Source organism: Ambystoma mexicanum, chromosome 12 (assembly GCF_040938575.1).
Source record: "Ambystoma mexicanum isolate Mex_15411 chromosome 12, UKY_AmexF1_1, whole genome shotgun sequence".
NCBI lineage: Eukaryota > Metazoa > Chordata > Amphibia > Caudata > Ambystomatidae > Ambystoma > Ambystoma mexicanum.
In genome coordinates, this window is record NC_090936.1 from 316,355,463 (window position 1) to 316,367,618 (window position 12,156).

A 12,156-nucleotide genomic window follows, 5' to 3' on the forward strand; every position below is an offset into this window, starting at 1 on the left:
AGATCTGCAGATTGCCACATGTTTTCTGTTAATTCTTTGTATTGGAAATGTTGCCAAAGGTTGACATTTCCAATGCTGCCAACAGTTTTACGGCAGAGTTTGTGTCCTAATGTTTTAAAAATAGGCTCACCTTTTACTGGTGTCAATTGGAGAAGATCTCCGAAAACAATAATGTGTTTTACTGCAAAGAGCTCTTCATAGTTTGTTTTGAGTACTTCTTGTAATCTGAGGTGAATCAAAGCCAATATTAGGTGACACCATGCTCACTTCATCTATTAGTAGCATTTTCACTTGTTTTAATACTCTGCGTAGTTCCATTGCAGCTCCTGTAGAAAGTTTGTAATTGTCTAATTTGTTTTGGTGTTCTAATGGCAGAAGTAGTAATCGGTGTAAAGTGACACCACCTATGTTGTAGGCAGCTAAACCTTTGGGGGCAGTGACAACAGCTGACAGTTTGTTGTTTGTCAATTGTTGAAGGAACTTACTGATGATTTTGATTAGGAATGTTTTGCCAGAACCAGCTTCACCACTGAAGTACAGTAGTATAGGTTTGTAATTTTGGCAGGTGCATTCTTTGTTTTCATGTTGTACACCATGTGCAATTTCTTTTGTTACTTCTTGAAAAATGCTACGTTGCTCATTGTTTAGTTTTGATTATAGTATAGTTAAGTCTTCTTTATCTTCATACTGACACATGGTGTTTTCTACTTCTGTCATAGCTATTTATGCCTCATTTGTTATTAGTGGTTCTCCCAGTGGTTCTTGGCTTCCTGTTACAGAATGTTGACTACTGTCAGGAGTGTCCTTATCTAGTTGGACCTGGAGTTCGTCTTTGTGTTGCTGTTCATTGTGCAACATTGTTTTGTACTGTGTAAAGTTTACATCAGTTATAGTGCTTTCATTTGCTTTGAAAGCGTCTTCATATGAGTCATAGTTATCTAGTATTTCTTCTTCTTTTCTCCATGGTTTAAAGAGTTGTAGCAGGGACATATAATATAGTTCTTTATGTTGAGGAGTCTTTAATGACAATTTGATATGATTAATTAAATTTGGTTTGGTGAGTTTTACTAAGCTGCCTTCACAGTTTGTCACTCTGTATTTACCTTTTTTTCCATCGGGTTTTATATTATTTTTGTATGTGAAGTTTTGGGCTATGTGGTATATTCACATGGTTTCCAAAGTATTACTTCTGTTTGGGTAGTATGTGTCCAATAAATTGTTTTTTAAATTGTCTTGGCTGTTGGGATCATGTTTGGCTATTCTTTCTATATCTTTGTATGATTTTAGAACTCTTTTTCTAGATTTAGCAGGACCAAGACTTAGCCATACTATATTTTCAGATTTTCCATACAAATGCAGTACCAGTTAAACAATCTGCTGCTTCATAGGATCCACATTCTGTATGGGAGAGCATTGTTATACCCAAGCTGTATAATTTCTGAGACACTGTTTTGTCTGATGACAGGTCATTCCAGAGGTCTTGGAGCTCTGTTTTTTCTGCTTTGGTTATGTATGCTCTAACATATCGTGCAACTGCAGTGGAATTGTCTGCAATGTACTGCACATCTACGTTTGCATTCCATAAGTGGGTAATGATTGCATTGTAATCATTGATATATTTTTCTTCTTCTGTTCTTTTTATGTAATATGTATTTTTAGGTGACTTACCTTTAACACTATGTCTAACTAAAGACATGAGGTTGTTCACTTGACCTGTATTTGTAACCGGTCTAGGGAAACCAAAGCGGCATTTGGTATAGTATTTCCCTTTGTTTTTGTATTTGCAACAACAATATTTGCCACATTTGTGTCTTTGAAATTGTAAAATGTGTGCATGAAGATCACTATTTGTGGCTTCTGATGGAATTTCACAAGTGACATATTTTTCAATAAACTGTAAAGCAGCGGCACACTGTCTTGACCAAATTTGGGAGCATCGTTAATCCATAAATGCATGTGGATATGTGGTGCTCTTCTGGCTTGGTATTCTTTTCTCCAAAAGAAGTGTTGCACTTCTCCAAAGGGAGGAACAGTTTTATTACAAATAAAGTGTAGCATAGCAATGAAGCGATGGTGAAAATATCTTGAAACATTAACAGGATCCAGAGAACAAAGTTCTCCAGGTGTTAGTATATCTATGTTTGTTTTTTTTTGTTGATATGCGTAGGAAATCATGTAAATCTTCCCATGCATATTCTGCACAACTTAATGTAACAAACCAAGTGGGTGGGCCAAGGTTTCTGATCATAGAACGTACATCTGCATGACGTTGAAACCAGTACTCTTTAGTACCACGCATATTTTCTAATAGATTTGTAATATTTGATTGTAAAACCTCACCTTTTTGTTGCACTTTTTGTAATAATTGTGTAGCTGATATATTTTGAAAGTGATATCCTGATTTTAATGTGTGTGCAACTCCGTAACATAAAGTTGCTAGTTCACTTTCAAAGAGTAGGTGGAATATTATTCCACATTTGGTCTAAATCTGGGATCTTCAGAATACATCCGTAATGAGCGGTATTCTGATGCTGATATTTGAATAGGTCTATCATCGTACCTTCCTCCTTTGCCAGTAGGAAAGAGTAGAGGAAATGCACGTACTTCTATACTTTTTTCCCACATGCTGATTGGTGATCCTTTTGTTTGACGCATTTGGTATGTTTCTTGTGCATCTTCTATGGTGTCATTAGAGTGCAATGGATGAATTGTATAATGGTCTAAAGTATTTCATATTGTAGCAGTATCTAGGAGATCAAATTGACCAGCTTCTTGTGTCTCTTGAATTATTTCAGTTGTATCCTTCAAGTTTTCTTCAATATTAAGGGGGTAATTCATAGAATTTCACGCACAAGTGGCACACGCGGCTGGCGCACAGTGTGTGCGTGCGAATGTCTGCGCCAGCCGCGTGCGCTCAAATCCATTTCCGCACACAGCGTATTCATGGATTTTAGCCTCCCAAACCAGCCGTGGTGCAGAGTGGCGCAGCGACCCTGCAGCAGTGCCAGTTACGCCCCCAAGAACGCCCCTAGCGCAAAGAAAAGCCATCAAAATCCCCAATCTAGCACAAAGGGCTGCGCTAACCCTGGACCAGTTTACAGGGCTGCTAAACAGCAAACGCCAAGCGGGGAACGGGTATTACTGGGGTTCGCTTGAAGTTTCACACGCGATAGGCCCTGTGCGAGTGGTGTACATGGATAACTGGGTTTTGCGTGAAGTCTCACACGCAATTTGAGCAGGGTACATGTATTTCGGGGGTGCGTGGGCAGTTTCACACATGATTGGCCCTGTGCGAGTGGGGTACGTTGATAACTGGGGAGTGCGGGAAGTTTCAAACAGGATTTGAGCAGGGTACGTGTATTTCGGGGGTGCGCTGGAAGTTTCACACGCGATTGGCCCTGTGCGAGTGGGGTACGTGGATAACTGGGTTTCGCGTGAAGTCTCACACACGATTTGAGCAGGGTAAGTGTATTTTGGGGGTGCGCGGGAAGTTTCACACACGATTGGCCCTGTGCGAGTGGGGTAAGTGGATAACTGGGGTGCGCTGGAAGTTTCACACGCAATTTGAGCAGGGTACGTGTATTTCGGGGGTGCGCGGGAAGTTTCACACACGATTGGCCCTGTGCGAGTGGGGTACGTGGATAACTGGGGTGCGCAGGAAGTTTCACACGTGATTTGCGCAGGGTACGTGTATTTCAGGGGTGCGCGGGAAGTGTCACATGCGATTGGCCCTGTGCGAGAGGGGTACGTGGATAACTGGGTTTCGCGTGAAGTCTCACATGCGATTTGAGCAGGATACGTGTATTTCGGGGGTGCGCAGGAAGTTTCACACGCGATTAGCCCTGTGCGAGTGGGGTACGTGGATAACTGGGTTTCGCGTGAAGTCTCACACACGATTTGAGCAGGGTACGTGTATTTTGGGAGTGCGTGGGAAGTTTCACACGTGATTGGCACTGTGCGAGTGCGGTACGTGGATAACTGGGGTGCGCGGGAAGTTTCACACATGATTTGAGCAGGGTATGTGTATTTCGGGGGTGCGCGGGAAGTTTCACATGCGATTGGCCCTGTGCGAGTGGAGTACGTGGATAACTGAGGTGCACGGGAAGTTTCACACGCAATTTGAGTAGGGTACGTGTATTTCAGGGGTGCGTGGGAAGTTTCACACACGATTGGCCCTGTACAAGTGGGGTACGTGGATAACTGGGTTTCGCGTAAAGTCTCACATGCGATTTGCCATCAGGCCCCCACTCATTTGTGACCTGCCATCAGGCCCCCAATCATGTCCCACTCATATCCCCCTGCACCCCCACCCCCCAGCAGTGCGGAGCACCTGCCATCAGGCCCCCACTCATGTCCCCCTGCACCCCCACCACCCAGCAGTCAGGGGCACCTTCCAGCAGGCCCCCACTCATGACCCCCTGCACCCCCACCCCCAGCAGGGTGGGGTACCTGCCATCAGGCCCCCACTCATGTCCCACTCATGTCCCCCTGCACCCCCACCCTCCAGCAGTGCGGGGCACCTGCCATCAGGCCCCCACTCATGTCCCCCTGCACCCTCACCCCCCAGCAGTGCGGGGCACCTGCCATCAGGCCCCCACTCATGTCCCACTCATGTCCCCCTGCACCCCCAGCCCCCAGCAGTGTGGGGCACCTGCCATCAGGCTCCCACTCATGTCCCACTCATGTCCCCCTGCACCCCCACCCCCCAGCAGTGTGGGGCACCTGCCATCAGGCCCCCACTCATGTCCCCCTGCACCCCCACCCCCCAGCAGTGTGGGGCACCTGCCATCAGGCCGCCACTCATGTCCGCCTTTACCCCCACCCCGCAGCAGTCAGGGGCACCTGCCAGCAGGCCCCCACTCATGTCTCCCTGCACCCCCACCCCCCAGCAGAGCGGGGCACCTGCCATCAGGCCCCCACTCATGTCCCACTCATGTCCCCCTGCACCCCGACCCCCCAGAAGTGCGGGGCACCTGCCATCAGGCCCCCACTCATGTCCCCCTGCACCCCCCATGCAGTGCAGGGCACCTGCCATCAGCCCCCCACTCATGTCCCACTCATGTCCCCCTGCACCCCCACCCCCCAGCAGTGCGGGGCACCTGCCATCAGGCCACCACTCATGTCCCACTCATGTCCCCCTGCACCCCCACCCCCCAGCAGTGTGGGGCACCTGCCAACAGGCCCCCACTCATGTCCCCCTGCACCCCCACCCCCAGCAGTGCGGGGCACCTGCCATCAGGCCACCACTCATGTCCCACTCATGTCCCCCTGCACCTCCACCCCCCAGCAGTGTGGGGCACCTGCCAGCAGGCCCCCACTCATGTCCCACTCATGTCCCCACCTACACGAAATAAAGATGCACAATCATGGCCCACTTCTACACCAAAAAATACCACATCACGCCGCCCCATTCTAGAGACGCAATGATTTCCCAATCCACCCCACACTGACATGCCTATCTCAAGACACAAACCAAAACTAAACTATGTACATCAACACATGTCCATCACACACATACACTGGTTGGCATTGCTTGTATAAACCCAGAATTTCACATGCATCAACCGAATGAGCAAATCCCACACATGGAACTAAAATATGAAAATGTATTATGTACATAAATAAATAAATGAAATGAAAGCATACCAAAATATCAAACATGAAATGAAAAGCATGTGAAAAAGATGAGTGAATGAAAATGATAAGCAATGCAAAACAATTTGAAAGAAAAACAGTCCAAACTCTCCCTCCACCAACGCAAATCCAAAAAAAGTAAAAAAAAAGATATCCATTGTTTCATGTTCATAATGAAAAATAAAAATGCTAAATCAATCCATAGTCCAACTATTTACAATACATTGGGCCTCATTCCGAGTCATGCCGGTAAGTATCTGTATTTTCCGGCATGGCGTAAAGTACGACACCGTGCTGGTTGAAGTCCGAAAATTACGGCCCATTCCGAGCTCACGGACACGCGCTTTCAGCCATGCCGGAAAAGGACCGTGTGGCCTGCCGCAAAACCCCCCGAAAAACCCCTACCGGCATGCAACCGACACGTAAAGTACTACACCGCCCTGTAAGCATTAGCGACAGTGCATAACGGTGACCGTAAATTACGGTGACCGTAATTTACAGAAACCGTAAATTACGGTCTCCGCCGAAAAACGGATCCGGAAATTACGACATCGCACAGGAACGGGAAGGAGAGCGGCGGCCATCTTTAAAAACACATTCCATTGCCATCCGCAGCTGCCAGCAGCCCTGTGAGGAAAATAAAGTCGTGAACCGGACCAGGCACCGCAGGACAAGCCGAAAGCACCAAAAAGGGCGGCGGATCGCGTCCGCAAGGTGAAATTCTCCACCGATGAACTGCAGGTCATGGTAGACTACCTTGCAGAGCATGCTGATGTAGTTTTCAGTGGCGACATGCGCAAGGAATCAACCCTCCGCAAGAAGACCATCTGGGCGGAACTGGCACAGAGGGTGAGCGCTGTTGGAAGCACCCCCCGCACCCCAAGGGACTGCCGCAAGCGGTGGGACAACCTGCGGGTGCAGGGCCTCCTCTCCACCAACCGCAGCCAGGCCCTGCAGACGGGAGGTGGGCCAAGTACACAGGTCCAACTAGAGCCGTGGGAGAAGACCTGCGCACAGCTCATTGGCACGGAATCCATAGAGGGCGTGGGGACCATGGAGTGCGGCGGAACGACTTCTGCAGAAGGAGGTGAGTGTTGACAGTGCACACTGGCAATGTCCATTGCATCATGTAAACTGACCCAGGGGCCATCGAAGGCACCCTCTCGTGTTGCCCTCCCCCCATCCAACGCATCCCCCCATCCAACAAATGCTGAGGCAAGTGCCGCCTAATGCTGGCCCAAGTGCGAGTACATAACGCACATCAACCATACTGGACTGACTTGCACAGCCCATCATGCACACCGTCCAGCGTGGTAGGCATAGTACCTGCCGAAATGTACATGAACAGGGCACAACGAATCACTCCCAAACATGTGTATATGTCATCACCATGCACATGTACCACTGCCATAGCTACCCCCAAACTGAACAACCCGTGAATGACTGAAATGTCCATGCAACCATGTATGCAAATAGGACATACACTAATGTTGTCCCTCTCTCCTACCCCCACAGGCACAGACCATGACAGCACAGAGCCCCAAGGAAGCCGGCCAAGCACCTCCGCGGGTACTGGCAGGGCCAGGCCGAAGCCAGCAGCCAAGAAAACCACCCCTCAGCCTACGGAAAGGCCACTTGAAGCTGGCAGGCCAGCAAGCCACACAACATCCGCGGCAGCAGCCGAGCAGACCCCTACCTCAGCACAATCGAGCATTTTCAGGGGAGGCTGCCGCTACCGCACCAGATGAGTGGGAGCCCAGCCCGCCACCCATCCAGGGGCCCATGTCGGAGGACGACCAGGAGAACATGCAAATGTTGGAACCATGCCTCGTGACACTGGCGTCATGCAGTGACTCCGGGGATGCACCATCACCAGTGCACAGTCTTGAACTTGACCCGCTGGGGTGTGACGTCGTTCCCCCCAGTCCACCCATACAACCCCCTGCACAGCATGCTGGTGCAAGTAGATCATCCGATGATCCCCCTTCACCTGGCCAGTTCAGAGTTCAGCAATTGAGCGATCTCATAGGGAACTATATTGAGGATAATCGCCAGACCAGGGCTGGACTGCATGAGGAACTCGATCAAATGCGCCAGTCCCTCAACGACTGCACCACCAGATTGTGCGACTCCCTGACGGACAATACAACCCGGCTATGCCATGTCCTCAACCGCATTGCTAATGCCCTTGAGGCAGGGAGTCAAAATACGGAGCCACAGCAGGAGGGCACATCCGAGAGAAGTGAGGCCACGCAAGGCAGCCCGGAGAGACACCACCGGCGTTCCTTGCGCAAACGGGATTTGCCTCCCCCAGACAAGGTCTCCAAGGGACATTAGCCATTCCTGCCACATGTGGTCCCCAGATCCTACATGGGATGACGGCTCGGGAGTTGGGGGGAGGGGAGAGGGGGATGGCGTTGTGTTCTGGAGTTGGGGGGAGGGGGGTGATGTTGTGTTCTGGGGTTGGGGGGAGGGGGTGGCGTTGTGTTCTGGAGTTGGGAGGAGGGGGGTGATGTTGTGTTCTGGGGTTGGGGGGAGGGGGGTGATGTGTTCTGGGGTTGGGGGAGGGGGGAGGGGGCATGGGCATTTGCTGAAGTAAGCACTGTTTTTTAATTTCTTGTTATCTCAATACACAATTGGTGTTGCAAAGTTGAACCGTTGTGGACATTCTTCATTGCACTTTTTGTCCATCTGCACATATGGCATGGGCCCATTCGACACCAGATATCAGTGGAGGGGTCATCCACCAGTCCTGGTTCGCGGGCACATATGTGCATCACGCAAACCTGGTGACTGCTGCATCTACACGCATGCACGGGTATGGCCATAGTCTGGTTGCCCCATGGGTCTGTTCAGGGGGTTCATGACAGGGGTCATGTGGCTTGCTGTTAGGGTACATCCACCAACAGCTGCATGTGTCGCAAAATGAGGTGGGTGTGTGGACTGTCATGGTGGTCAACAGTACTTGGCTGTCATGGCAGGCTTTACATGTACATAGATATATTTGGCACGATTACGGACACAAATATGTGTCCGATGCAATGTAATGCTGTGGGGTGTCGTGTCTACATGATGGTCCGTGAACGGTGGTGTGGACATCTTGGGGTACATGTTCCTTTGTCGCATGCTGCTGTTCTGACGTCGGATCATTCTGGTGCTGTGTACATTCTCATTTGGCTGTGGATCATGTCCATCATCCAGCTCTGATCCATTCTATGGTGATTCCCAACACTCCTATGGGGGTGCCATGCCGGTGACGTGATATCGTACCCCTGTTGTCCTCCGTGAATTCCACTTCCAGGGGTGGGTCTCCAATGTGGTGCCAGGCTGGGGGATGCCGCAATGTGAATGTGCAGTGTGCCCTCGGATATGCACTTACAGTTGTGGTGTCCGCCAATGAGTGGTGCTGGTGTAGTGTGCCTATCCCTTGTCAGTTGGTGTAGATGTAGTGTGATGTGGGTGCCTTATTCTGGCAAAGTGAAAATATGTTCATATGTGCCGTTGCCCTGGTTCTTTGGCAGGTTTGTTGTCAGGGTGAACAACGTACAATGGCTCCATCTTTTCTACGCAGTTGGTTCATGCAGGCACCCACCCTGTGGCACCAATGCACTTGCATGACACAGTCAGACGACTCAACAGCCAGCCAGACAGGTCATCCTGCATGTTGGGCCATGTGGCGCGGTAGCGTGCTGACCTCTTTCCTTTTCAATCGACCCTCCCAGGTCCAACTTGGGGCCCTCCTCTCTGACATCTTTTCCTCCACCTGTGGTGTTCCCCTGGGATCTAATCTCCCTCCCTGGCTGTTCAACCAGTATTTGGCACTCCTTGGCCACCGCATCGCCACCCTCTGCCCAAACTTTTAGCGCTATGCGGACGATACCCGGCAAATTTTCAGCCTACCCTCGGCGTCCTCCTCTCCTTCCCTCATCTCTGACTGTCTGTCTGATATCCAGGAATGGTGTGCAGCCAATGAACACTGCCTTAATGCTAGTAAGACTGAGATTCTCCTCATCGGCACACCCACTCCCTCCTTCCCTTAAGTTCAAAACACTATGCATTGTCCACAAGGCCTTCTGGGGCCTGGGGCATGAATACCTTCTACTCTCTCTTCCTGAATGTCTTCCTTCCCAAGACCTTTGCTCATCCGTCTCCGACTCACTCAGGGTCAGCCGCTTCTCAGAGCAACGAGCTGGGGGTAGATTTCTCTCCGTGGCAGGGGCCTCCCTCTGGAACAGCCTTCCTGCATCCCTGATATTTGAGGAGAACCATCTCTGGTTCTGGAAGCACCTCATGACCTTCCTCTTTGCTTCTGCTTTCTCTCTCCCTCTCCCCTGCTGAATTCTTCACTGAAACTGCACAGGATCTGGATCTGGGCCACTCTCGCCGACCTCGGTCCTGGGCCCAGCCACTCTCCACTTGCACTGCCTCCCTGGAAACCCCTGCACTGCGGGACTGTCTCTCTATCCCTACAGCCCCCCCTTCCCAGCACTTGTCTGCACTTACCTTGCACTTGCCACCAGCTGGCCCTATTAATTTATTTTTGGATATTCGACTTACTTTGTACTGCACTTCCCCCGTCCCCTTGCACTTGCACTTTTTCCATTCTCACTACCTCTGCACTTGCACGGTCTGTGTGACACCTGGCCTAGTGGGATCGTTGTCTGTCTTCCCCTTGTTCCCCCCTCCCTGCCTCGTCGCGCCTTGAGACACTTGTGTATGGGCGCGTTCCAAATGCCATATCATATCATATCATGTCATTTCAGCAGGCCCTTTGAGTCATGTGTAGTTGTTTGGTGTCGGGCCCACCCATGTGTGCGGTTCTTGGTAGTGTTGCATTCCATCTGCACGTAGGAGGAGTGGTATTGTTTGCAGTTGATGTCCGCAACGTGCATGCCAAGCTGGTCCACATACGACCGGTGGGTGCTGTCAGGGGCAACATTGTCATTTGCCATGCCTCCATTTGCTTTTGGTCCAGCTTTACTGTTGTGTGTCTCATGGGTGGTCCATGTTGGGGATCGGTGGACCCTTGTGTTTTTGGGGATGTGTTTGGGGGGTGTAAGGGCACTTGGATATGTGGCCGCATAATGGACGGTTGTGACATGCCACTGTGTGCTGGTGGGTGCCTTTGGCATGGGTGTGGGGCACAGGCAACACCATCACTTGTGCCGGGTTGGCACTGTACATTTGTATGGTGCTCGCTTGTCTTGTGTCTGTGCCGCAATATGGTGGTGACGGTGTCACAGTCTAGGTGGTCAGGGGTGTCTGTCTGGTAGGACTTCTCCTAGAGCATCAAGTCATACTACGTGTGCATGGGGGCTGCAGGGGTGGTAACGGAGGATGCACTGGTGCTGCATGCAGGGCCTGTCTCCCCCCTCCTTCTACCCCTGTGTCTCCTCAGTGGGGGGGCCTGGTGTTGTTGCAGGGGTTTGTGTGGTTGTGGACTTGATTGATCAATTGGTGTCATCTTGGTGTGGGAGGGTGGTGGTGTGTGGGTGTGTTCCTTTTCTACTATGCCAGATTCCTGGCCTCCGTCTGTGTTGCATGTGTGCACCTGTGGCTCTGGGTCCCACTGCTCAGGGTTCTTTACTCCTTCTCTGAGATGCCTGTATGTACTCCATGCCGGTAAGGTACTTTACGGCCTTGAGGAGGACGTAATTTACGTGTGGTCCTTACTTGGAATCAGCTCCGGTTTACGCCATGGCGTTAATTTCGCCATGGTGGTGCGCGCGCTCGACCCAAGACCGTAAATTACGGCATTGTAGTTTACGGTGCCGTAATTTACGTTCTGAGGGGTCGGAATGGCATGGAGCGGAAAACCATGCCGGTAAATCAATACCGGCATGGTTTGTACCTTACCTCCAGACTCGGAATGACCCCCATTGTCCTGAAAAAAAAACATTACTCCATGTCCATAATGAAGAAAAAAATCCATGAATCCATGATGTAACTATACACAATCCATTGTCCAAAATAAAAATCCATTAACCCATGTCTAAAAATCCCAAAAATAAATCGATCCATTGTCCAACGATGTAAAGGGTCCATGAGCCCAACAAAACAAATGAAACCTACCTAAGAAACTACCTAAAAATATAACTATATACAAATGTGTGTGGCATTGTCCATTGACCACAAATAAAAGGCAAACTAAAAGGAAACCTAACTCTAAAAACTATTTACAATGGCAGCGGGCTAGTCGGACGGCTCACTTTTGGATGTCCCGGGCCAGGGCATCATCGAACTCCTGCTAAATGTCCTGGAGGTGGTCCTCTTCCATGGCCCGAGGGTTCGCAGGGACCATGACATGTTCTCCTCCAACTCCCTGCAAATTGCCTCGAGGCACTCGGCCCGCCTCAGGGCCCTCTGCATGGAGTTCTCCGCCCTAACCATCGTGAGCCGTGCCTCTTCTGCCCGCTGCCGCTCCGCATCTATAGCATGGCCTAACCACTGCCACACGGAAGACACTTCCAGTCCTGGGTCCTCCTGCCCTCTGGCCGATGCCTGCCCCTCCATCATGGCTTC